Source organism: Rhamphochromis longiceps, linkage group LG16, assembly GCF_057381845.1.
Source record: "Rhamphochromis longiceps isolate RC_006_pf linkage group LG16, R_longiceps_female_GT1.1, whole genome shotgun sequence".
NCBI lineage: Eukaryota > Metazoa > Chordata > Actinopteri > Cichliformes > Cichlidae > Rhamphochromis > Rhamphochromis longiceps.
This window is the reverse complement of record NC_140572.1, coordinates 39,011,180-39,020,689: the sequence shown is the minus strand read 5'-3', so window position 1 is coordinate 39,020,689 and position 9,510 is coordinate 39,011,180. Positions and strand designations below refer to the sequence as shown.

General features: G+C 44.4%; 1 long non-coding RNA gene across 1 annotated transcript; it reads left to right on the top strand.

The window, feature by feature from the left end:
- Positions 1–281: 281 nt before the first annotated feature.
- LOC146651661 (uncharacterized) lies at positions 282–6,736 on the top strand. The gene is made up of 3 exons (XR_014908017.1): positions 282–407; positions 2,468–2,634; positions 6,662–6,736. It is a non-coding gene; the product is annotated as an uncharacterized LOC146651661 (long non-coding RNA).
- Positions 6,737–9,510: the final 2,774 nt, after the last annotated feature.

The window sequence follows — 9,510 nt, the reverse complement described above, 5'->3', positions numbered from 1 at the left end:
ATTTCGTGCCCTCGAAATAGTATTTTGTGGCCACAATTTATTCATTTTTTGGACCATGTCATCAGAGGGGCTCCGTAGCTTTCACCCCACCTGTGTGGATAGGCTTTGGGGTTGGATGTGGTGTGAGGTGGGTGGTAGCCAAAGTTGGGGCCTGGGCGTGGGAACCCTGGCATCACAGACTGGTCTCTGGGACAGGAACCACACTGGCAGGGGTGGAACCTGCACTATCACAGGAGGTGGAGCTCTGCTGAGCAGATCTGGTTGGGCTCAGCTCTGCAGGCAAGTGTTCAGGATCCTGCAGAAGGACTGGACTCGCTCCCTTTCTGATTGAGCACTGCCATTCTGAAGGTTTTAGAAAGTGAGAAGGTGACCTCGGTGTGACTTCAAGTCAAGCTAAGAGGCAGAAGGTAAGGCTTTGACTGTTGTCTGTGCATGTACGTCAGAGAGCCTTTGTGGAGTCTTTGGATGGATCAAAGAGGGCGCTCCATCTGTGGAGTCTCAGGCGAGACTTCATCAGTCACATGGACAACGATGAAGATAGCTGGAGACGGGTGATTGGGAAGCCTGATCTAAACCAGAGTGGTGTCTGTGGTGTTTTGTTCATGAATGTCTGCATTTTGTGTTATTGAGACAAAATGAACATGATGAAGGTTAATCATGAAAGTAGATACAATTGTAACATCCTGAAGGATCCAAACAAACCAGCCAGCATTGAGAAAAGTAATAACGTGATATTCTTGGAAAATAAAAATGTATTTTCAAAGTTTCTGTGTTTGGGGAGAAGGACGGGGTAAAAATGGCGGTGCCTCTCCATGTGTGTCGTATCATAAAGAGGAAGAAAGAGATGATCATCATGTTTCAGTTCTAATGACTTCCAGACTGAAATGTGTTTCAGTCTTTTGAATGAAATATCAATCTGTGCTCCAAGGCGAAAAATCCTTCTTCCTATTGTCACGCCTTTTCTCGCAGTCCGCAGAAAGATGATCTAAAGTGTCATTATGTGGTTTTATTATGTAATCGCAGCACGGCCTTTCTGCAGAGTTTAGGAAGTTTAGTCCTTATCTGGTCAGCGCCCATTCGGACTCGTTTCAGGATCCTTTTAGCAGTTTTATCCTTGAGAGTATGATGGACTCCCATGCAGAGGAAAATTCCTTTGTTCTGTATAGAGTCTATTTATGTTGGGAACAGAAGGTCCTTGAGGTGAAATGCCAAGTGTGGCTGCAGGGCTGCAGCGCCCCCCTGCTGTGCTTGAATCACTTCTACTGATAGGTAGCACCAGATGCATCATCCTCTGACTCTCTGGGGTCATAAAATGCACGGTTTAGTGGCTGGCTTCAAAGAAAGTGGAGAAAGGCCTGTCAGAAGGCATGAAGAACATCTCCCATTAAACCCTTTTTCAGAAAGTCTCTTGGGGTAAAAAGATATTTCTGAACTCCTCAGATGAATTGTTGAGAAGAAAGCGAGGTCATCCTGTGTGAGAGAGAAAGGAGCAGCAGGAACTCGTACACAAGTCCAGTAATAAAACACATCTGACAACATGTTCAGCTGCTCTGAGAGAGAGCAGTCAAATCAAAGTAGAGCAACGTGTGCAGCATTTGACATTTTTTAACGTTATCAATATAACTTTGCAAAGACGAGCTAGTTTATTCGCTGCTGCCACGCTCTTTGCTCTCTTGTATCACGAGGATCTGAGCGAGTTCCTGGACAGCAAACAGCAACCTCTGGGGCTGAAAACACTCACGCCAACACAACGCTGCCAACAATGCAGCTCCTCTAGGCTGGCCTGAACGAACGAGTCGATCCCAAAAGACCTTCTTGTAAAAGTGTCCAATTTTAGAGGAGAAATAAACACGCTGGCAGCCTGGTTGCGCTCTATTACTAATTTCCCCTTTCATAGCAGCTACATAGATGCGATTTTTTAATACTGCATTAAGGCTTAAACACAGACTATTAGAGCTGTGGCACCTTGGAGTGACGCGAGGTTGCAGCTTATCTGCTTTGCTAGATAATTCCGGTTGTTGTGCTATCACACGGTTTATCCTTAGTGCCAGTTATCCATAAAATAATATGACCTGTTGAGCAATGCATTGTACTGAGACACACCATCCAATAAGTCTGTAGGTCTACTCCAGTTTTGCTAACTGCATGATACTGCTGTAACTAGCAGGAATATGCACCTGTGCAGCAGCTAGCAGTTTATGAGTAGCTTGCTAATGAAGCTTGCTAGTGTTAGCTGACTTAGCACTTCACCATCTGATGGGACGTTGCAAACCAGTGGGTGATGTCATGGGTGGCTACATCCATCCTTTACATACAGTGTATGGCCCAGAGTAGCACAGTGTAATGCTAATCATCCTCCTCTCTTATGACAAGGGCACACTACACTTCCTCCACACTCGCCTCATCTGTCTCGTCTTCTTTTTGCTGGATGCTAATGAAGGATCTGTCACGTCTCTGGTTTTTGCAGCACCTTGATCGGCCTGTCTTTTTGGACCAGTAACCTCTCTGCACCTCCCTGCAGTTTCATCGTATCTATTTTGGCACATTTTGTTCTTTTGGTGCACTGTTTAATGAAGCAGCCGGGCCAAAGACGGGGAACAATTTCAAGATATGATTGGAGCAGCCAGGTGTCAGGTAAGAAAACCCCCACGGCAGGCTGTACTACCTGTTTTTACTGAGCCGGGAGAAAAAGAAAAGTCCATGCTGGCCTGCTGGGAATTCGCTCTGTTGGCCAGATGGCCGGTCTTGCCTGAGTACAACAGAAAATGACAAACAGCAGCACCAAAATAAACCGAAGCTTCGTTATTAAAAAGAACTTTGTGTTTTTTACCGTGTTGCATTGAACTGGAGCTGAGAAAGACGTACGCGTAAACGATTGGAGACGCTGTGTATGCACAACTTGGCTTAGCCAGGGGCTAACCCACACGTGATGTATATTTTTCTGTTAGGAAGTCTGTGTTCTGTATTCTGTGGATAAGTGCCAGCGTGTGCATCTATTATCAAAGCAACAAATTTCAGAGAATAATGACAACACCATATCCCAGAGGCTCCATGTCAGTTCCTTCAGTCGCTGTCAATCCGGATGAAAACACTTACAATAACATCATCGAGTCCCTTGTTAGCAGAAAAAAGAGGAAAAACACACAGACTCACATTCATGCAACAACAGCAGCACCAGAGATTCCTCTGCTGTTGTGAACGTGATCTCCCCGAGCACGACCACCTCAGGTGTGATTTTGCAGTACGCAACATAAATGTCAAATATTATCTCGTGTAATATCTGCAGCAGCAATTATGTCTATTTTTAGGTGAAGTGGTACCTGCTTCTGCTTAAGAGGCCATCATTATTCTGCACAGCTCCTCAGCTGGGTTGTCATTCTTTATAAATTGTTACCTCAGTGGATCTCCTGAGAAGCTGCTCTTACTGCTTGATTGACACACACACACACACACACACACACACACACACACACACACACACACACACACACACACACACACACACACACAAAGCGGTAAAAGCTTTGTGGCTTGGCTGTCAACTTTTATGTGAGTGTTAGCTTTTATGCACTTTTCCTATTACTTTAGCCTTGAAGCAAAGTGACGCCCCATCTGCAGATTATGCTGCTGCTGATAATTATGGCACAAACATTAAGAGGTAAAATGATTTACAACCATTTAATCACTGAGGTACACTCAGAGGTGGGTAGAGTAGACCAAAAATGTACTCAAGTAATAGCAGCACTACCTCAACATAGTTTTACTCCAGTAAGAGTAAAAAGTATTTAGTAAAAAAGGCTGTGAGTACTGACTGATCATAAAATCTGATTTAATGTTTAAAAATGAGAAAATCAGACAGACAAAAATATAAAGTTAAGTACAAATATTGGTATTTTAAAGACTGAAAAGCAAAAATATATATCGATATATATATATATATATCAATATCTATCTATCTATCTATCTATAGATAGATAGATATAAAAAAATAAAAACCTTCAGAAAGTTGGATGTGGGCTAAGCAGTGATTGGTTTTCCATACTGACCTTCAGATCAGAGGAATGCTGGATGATGATGGGTGGAAGAGCCCAATAATTCAGGGTGCAAGATGCTAGCAGGCAAGGCATACATGGAACGCCATAACCAAGTGGCCGGCATAGTGTACAGGAACATCTGTGCCGAGTATAACCTGGAAGTCCCGAGGTCAAAATGGGAGATGCCCCCAAGGGTGGTGGAGAATGACCGAGCTAAGATCCTGTGGGACTTCCAGATACAGACGGACAAAATGGTGGTGGCTAACCAACCGGACATAGTGGTGGTAGACAAACAGAAGAAGACGGCCGTAGTGATCGATGTAGCGGTTCCCAATGACAGCAATATCAGGAAGAAGGAACACGAGAAGCTGGAGAAATACCAAGGGCTCAGAGAAGAGCTCGAGAGGATGTGGAGGGTGAAGGTAACGGTGGTCCCCGTGGTAATCGGAGCACTAGGTGCGGTGACTCCCAAGCTAGGCGAGTGGCTCCAGCAGATCCCGGGAACAACATCGGAGATCTCTGTCCAGAAGAGCGCAGTCCTGGGAACAGCTAAGATACTGCGCAGGACCCTCAAGCTCCCAGGCCTCTGGTAGAGGACCCGAGCTTGAAGGATAAACCGCCCGCAGGGGCGTGCTGGGTGTTTTTATTTATATATATATATATATATATATATATATTTATATATTAGGGGTGCAACGATACACAAAATTCACGGTTCGGTTCGGTACTTTGGTGTCACGGTTCGATATTTTCTCGATACAAAAAAATGTTCATGCCTTTTTCATTTGTCATTTATTAAAATTATAAATATATATTTTAACTCAAAAGTACAGTTTTTAAATTTAATGTTGCTGAAACAACAAAGTAATAAAAAATAATCTATCTGATGGAGGAATCCCTCATCTTTGGAAAAGAGAGTTTATTACAGAGAAATGGCTCTTTCAAAATAAAAGCTCTACTATACGCTTCTTCTGGGCTATATTCTCAGCAGCATATTAAACATATCAGGTCCCCATAAGGAGAATCCTGTGCTAACGGCTGTCTAAATGACTCGGGTAAAGTTTGTAGCATGCTGCTTGTTGTTTTTGTCTGCTTCCACTTGTCTTTGCACTAGGATGCTGTCGGAGTAAATGTGCAGTCATATTCGTTGTGTTCCCACTAGTGCTGTCAGCGTTAATCTGAAAAGACGTTAACGCCACAACACGGCAAATCTCCGTTAACGAGCTACCGCGGATCGCCCCGTGCGTGGGGCTGGACGGCGTCAACATGTTAACGAGCTAACTGCGCTAACACACTAGCTCCCACCCATGTAATTGAGCATTGCGTGGCACATCCAACATACTGTTTTACTTTAGTCCATGACTCGCTTACCTTCAGGGTCATACGTCACATGAAGACCAAAATAGTTCCAAAGACCAGATCTGAATGAGGGTGGGGGAGGTTCAGTTTGCCATGTTGCAACGAGCTTAGCTTCGGTCTTGCTAGCTTGCGCTGCGCTCAATGGATCTGTGTTCCACTACTCCGCCTAGGCTGCACTGTCGAGCGCAGATCCACTGAGCGCTCAACACAGACAGCATCGTCAGAAGGAAAGTTGATAAAATAAATTAAAAAAAATGTTGTATTGTTCGATACATATGCGTACTGAACCGAAAGCACTGTATCGAACGGTTCAATATCGATACGAGTATCGTTGCACCCCTAATAGATATATATATGTATGTATATATATATATATATATATATATATATATATAGTCGAAAATTTTCGTAAGTCGAAAATTTTCGACTTACGAAAGACCCTCGGAAACGAATTAATTTCGTAGGTCGGGGTTCCGCTGTGTATCGCTAGATAGATAGATGGGTGATGTTAGAAGAGAGTAAAGTACTTCCAGTGACGTTCATGGTCTTTACTTCTCCAACAGGCTCAGCAGATAGAAAAACATTAAAGTGTCATTTTGACATAAACTGCAGGTTTGTGTCTGTGTCTCCATCTTTGGTTAAAAAGTGTCTAGTAATCTAGTAAAACTACTCCTGAAAGTATTTTTTTCCCAAAAGATTACTCAAGTAAATGTAACTGAGTAAATGTAATTAGTTACTACCCAACCTCCTCCTAACTCCTTCACTAATCAAAGCACAGACTGTAAATATCAAAGTCCCAGTGACTATGATCTACGTTTCATTATTCTGTGAAATGTGAGTTGCAGCCTAAAAGTGGAGGTTGTGATGGAATAGCAGAGCCAATCAGGAACAAAGAAAATGTGAGCTTGGCTCCGGTCTCACCTGTTCGTCCTGTCAGGCCTCTACATCAGTAACAAAGGCGACTGCTGGAATTCGTTAATCACGCCCTGCCACGGTACATGCACGGCTATAAATATTCTCTCAGGTTTTAATTAGGCTTTGATCTTGTTAACAATCAGAGGCGGGACGCGGCACCTTCCGCACAGCTGACCGCTTTCGCCGCTCGGCTGCGAGATGACCTCTCCAGGGGCGCGTAGAGAGAAAGAGTGGATCTTATTCTTTCTTTCTATTTCCTGCATGAGTGGATCTGAGCACGAGCTTTGGTCTGCTTTTGTCTTTCCTCTCTCATCTGCTCCCGGCCTTACGCTTGACATTTCTTTCCCATATAGGTCAGTCTGCATAGGACACAGAGGGGAGGGGAAACAAACAGGACACCAGGACAACAACGAGAAACAACTATTTAGGCAACCTGCAAAGTTACGTGCCACCAAGGAAAAGATGCTAATTACCTCTACTCAGAGGAGGATCCACGCTTCGTTTTATTTCTCGCCTCCACAAACCTCTGCGCTGGTTAATTAGGAAATGAAGGATCATGTTCTTGTCTGTTCAAGAAAAAATAAATGAGAGACAGAAGCACACAGAGGTTTCTTGATTACACAGAGGTATCTTTTAATAGAATAGGACCTGAAACGAAGACTTGATCAAATGTGATTAGCGGCACGTTCAACGAGAGCTGGCAAGTGAAGAAAAATACCTGTTTTGGAACTAATGGGAGGAGGCTTGGTGAATTTTAAGTGCCACTGGGTGAAAAAAGAAAATGACAGAGAGGAAGAGCGTGGAGATCAGATCAGTTCTACACCCTCTTAATCATCCAGCTGTGAAGTCAAACACCAGCGCCTGCAGATAGTCATTTGTAAGATAAATAAAGCTGGATGCAGAGGCCTGCCCTCCTGAACCAGACTAAAGCAGAGTAGCTGGGCGTCTCTGTCATCTGTCGCAGGGCCGAAGCTCAGCCTAGAAACTATCAGGAGGATGATGTGTCTCCAGAGACGGAGACGCCTGGGGAAAGAGGCGGCTCTTAATCATCTGAGACCCACTTCTTTGGCGTTTCTCTCATTGTTCCAGGACACTCCGAGTCACATGCACACACCGCGCCTCCTTATAATGCTATTTGCATACTTGCAAATCCTCACAAAATGCAATTTTGAGCTCCCATTTGTCTTGGACCTTCAGACAACGGCATCTCTAAACTGTGAGTGTTAGTTATTTCCTTTCATGGCTCTGCAGCGGCTGCTATTAGGCAGTGTAATAACTCTCCGAACAAGGCAAAGGCCTACGTGGCTAATTAGAGATGTGGATTCAAACATGGCTCATCTCTTCAAATAGAGTCTGGCATGCTCGAGTGGAGAATGACAGAGGGAATCCATCTCCCGTCATCTCCTCCCTCCATTAGGTCTGTATGGGAGCGCTAGCCAGCCACTGTGGGCCATTTTAGCGAGGCTGCAGAGAGCAGCCGGGAGGATGATCATTTCTTAGGAGTCAGTCAAGAGGCTCTAGACCACAATGAGACAGGATGGTGTGACCTCAGGCAAATCTGCCAGACGCCAACTGTGAGAGAAATTAGGTATGATATGTGATCAATAAGGACGGTGTGAGTCCAAACTGTATGAATTCACTGCAGTTTGTTGTGCCTTATGTATGTCAGTATGTATGTGCTTTATAATGTTATAGCAGCTCACTATAGATCAAAGCATCGCTAACATATGCATGTTAAATATGTGCTCTAGTCCTAATACTCCATGAGCTATGCTGGTGACTGTAGTATAATATCTGCACGGAGGCTCTTCACACTCATTCTCATGCTTGTTGTTACTGGCGTGGCCTACAGGGGGCAGTAAGCCACCAGAAACAGACATCTCTGCAGTCAGAACCAAGGAGAAGTAAGGACAAGCAGTATCTGTCTGCTCCTCCCTCGCTCTCTTTCTCTGTCACACAGCCACACAGGAAAATGACTCGTATGAGGCAAAAATCTGCATTCATTGTTAGTTCAGGGGCTCATTTAATACTGCCTGAGATGAAGCCCCTCTCAAATGCTAACCTGTTAAGTAAACAATCAATGGGTGAATGAGGGAAGGGAAAAAGCTGCCCTCATTTTGCCTTGTTTGGGAAAACAAGGGGATCCAATAAAGGCTGCAGACACAAGGTGGGACTGCAATTAATATTCCTGTGCTGAGAAGTGGGCTTGATTTTAGGCTGGTCACGAGGACCTGCAGGCTGCCTCTCGCTCTCTCTGCCGCCGCTTCACACAAGTCAGATAATTACCTATTTAGATTTCACCCTGACAGCCTTTCTACCACAAGTAAAGAAGAGCCCCAGTGTGTGAGTGATGGTGAGAGGGCAGGGTGAGGCTGAGCAGGGATGAACTATGGGAGAAATTAATACGCCGTCTTTCCCGCACATGTAAAAAAACGACGGAGGCGTTTCCATAGTTGGGAAATGTTTTAGAGGATATTTGTTTTGCCACTAAAAGACAGCGAACAGATGTACTTTGATGAGTAGAGCGCCAGCAGACCAATTGGATGTTGATGTCCTTTGGCTGATTCATCTAAATCAGTGGAAAAGGACGGGACATTTGTTTTCAGCAGAGAGGGCTATTTATCAGCAGTGATTGATATCCAGCAACACCGGACCGCCTCAGGCTGCAGCCATCCATCCGCTGCCAATCACCGAGGTTTGCCAGAGAAATTCACAGCACCTTCAGCAGTGCCGCGGTCTGCAGGCGCACACTGGGGACGCCGCTTTCATACATTTCATTTACATGGAAAACGGTGGCATATATAAACACACAGCACTGAATTATTAGCGCTGCTTACATTTATGGGAAGAAGCACAAAAACAGGACGTCTTTGTGTCTTTGGAGGACCGAGTGAGACCAGTCCATTTTTTCAAACTGGTTGGCACGAGTCAAGACCGCCAACTTCAAGAAAGAGTTCAGTCACTTTGTATCACAGTGACTGTTTGCATGCCGCCTGCTCGCCAGCGCGAAAGAGCAGAAAGAAGAAAGGTGTATGCTCGGCTCTCTGTGGTTACCTGGCCTGGTCCTCTCCAGTGTTGGTCAAGTTACCTGAAAAAAGTAATCTGTAACTAATTACTGATTACTTCCCCAAAAAGTAATCCCATTACTTTACTGATTACTTATTTTCAAAAGTAATTAGTTACTTAGTTACTTTTTAAAAAC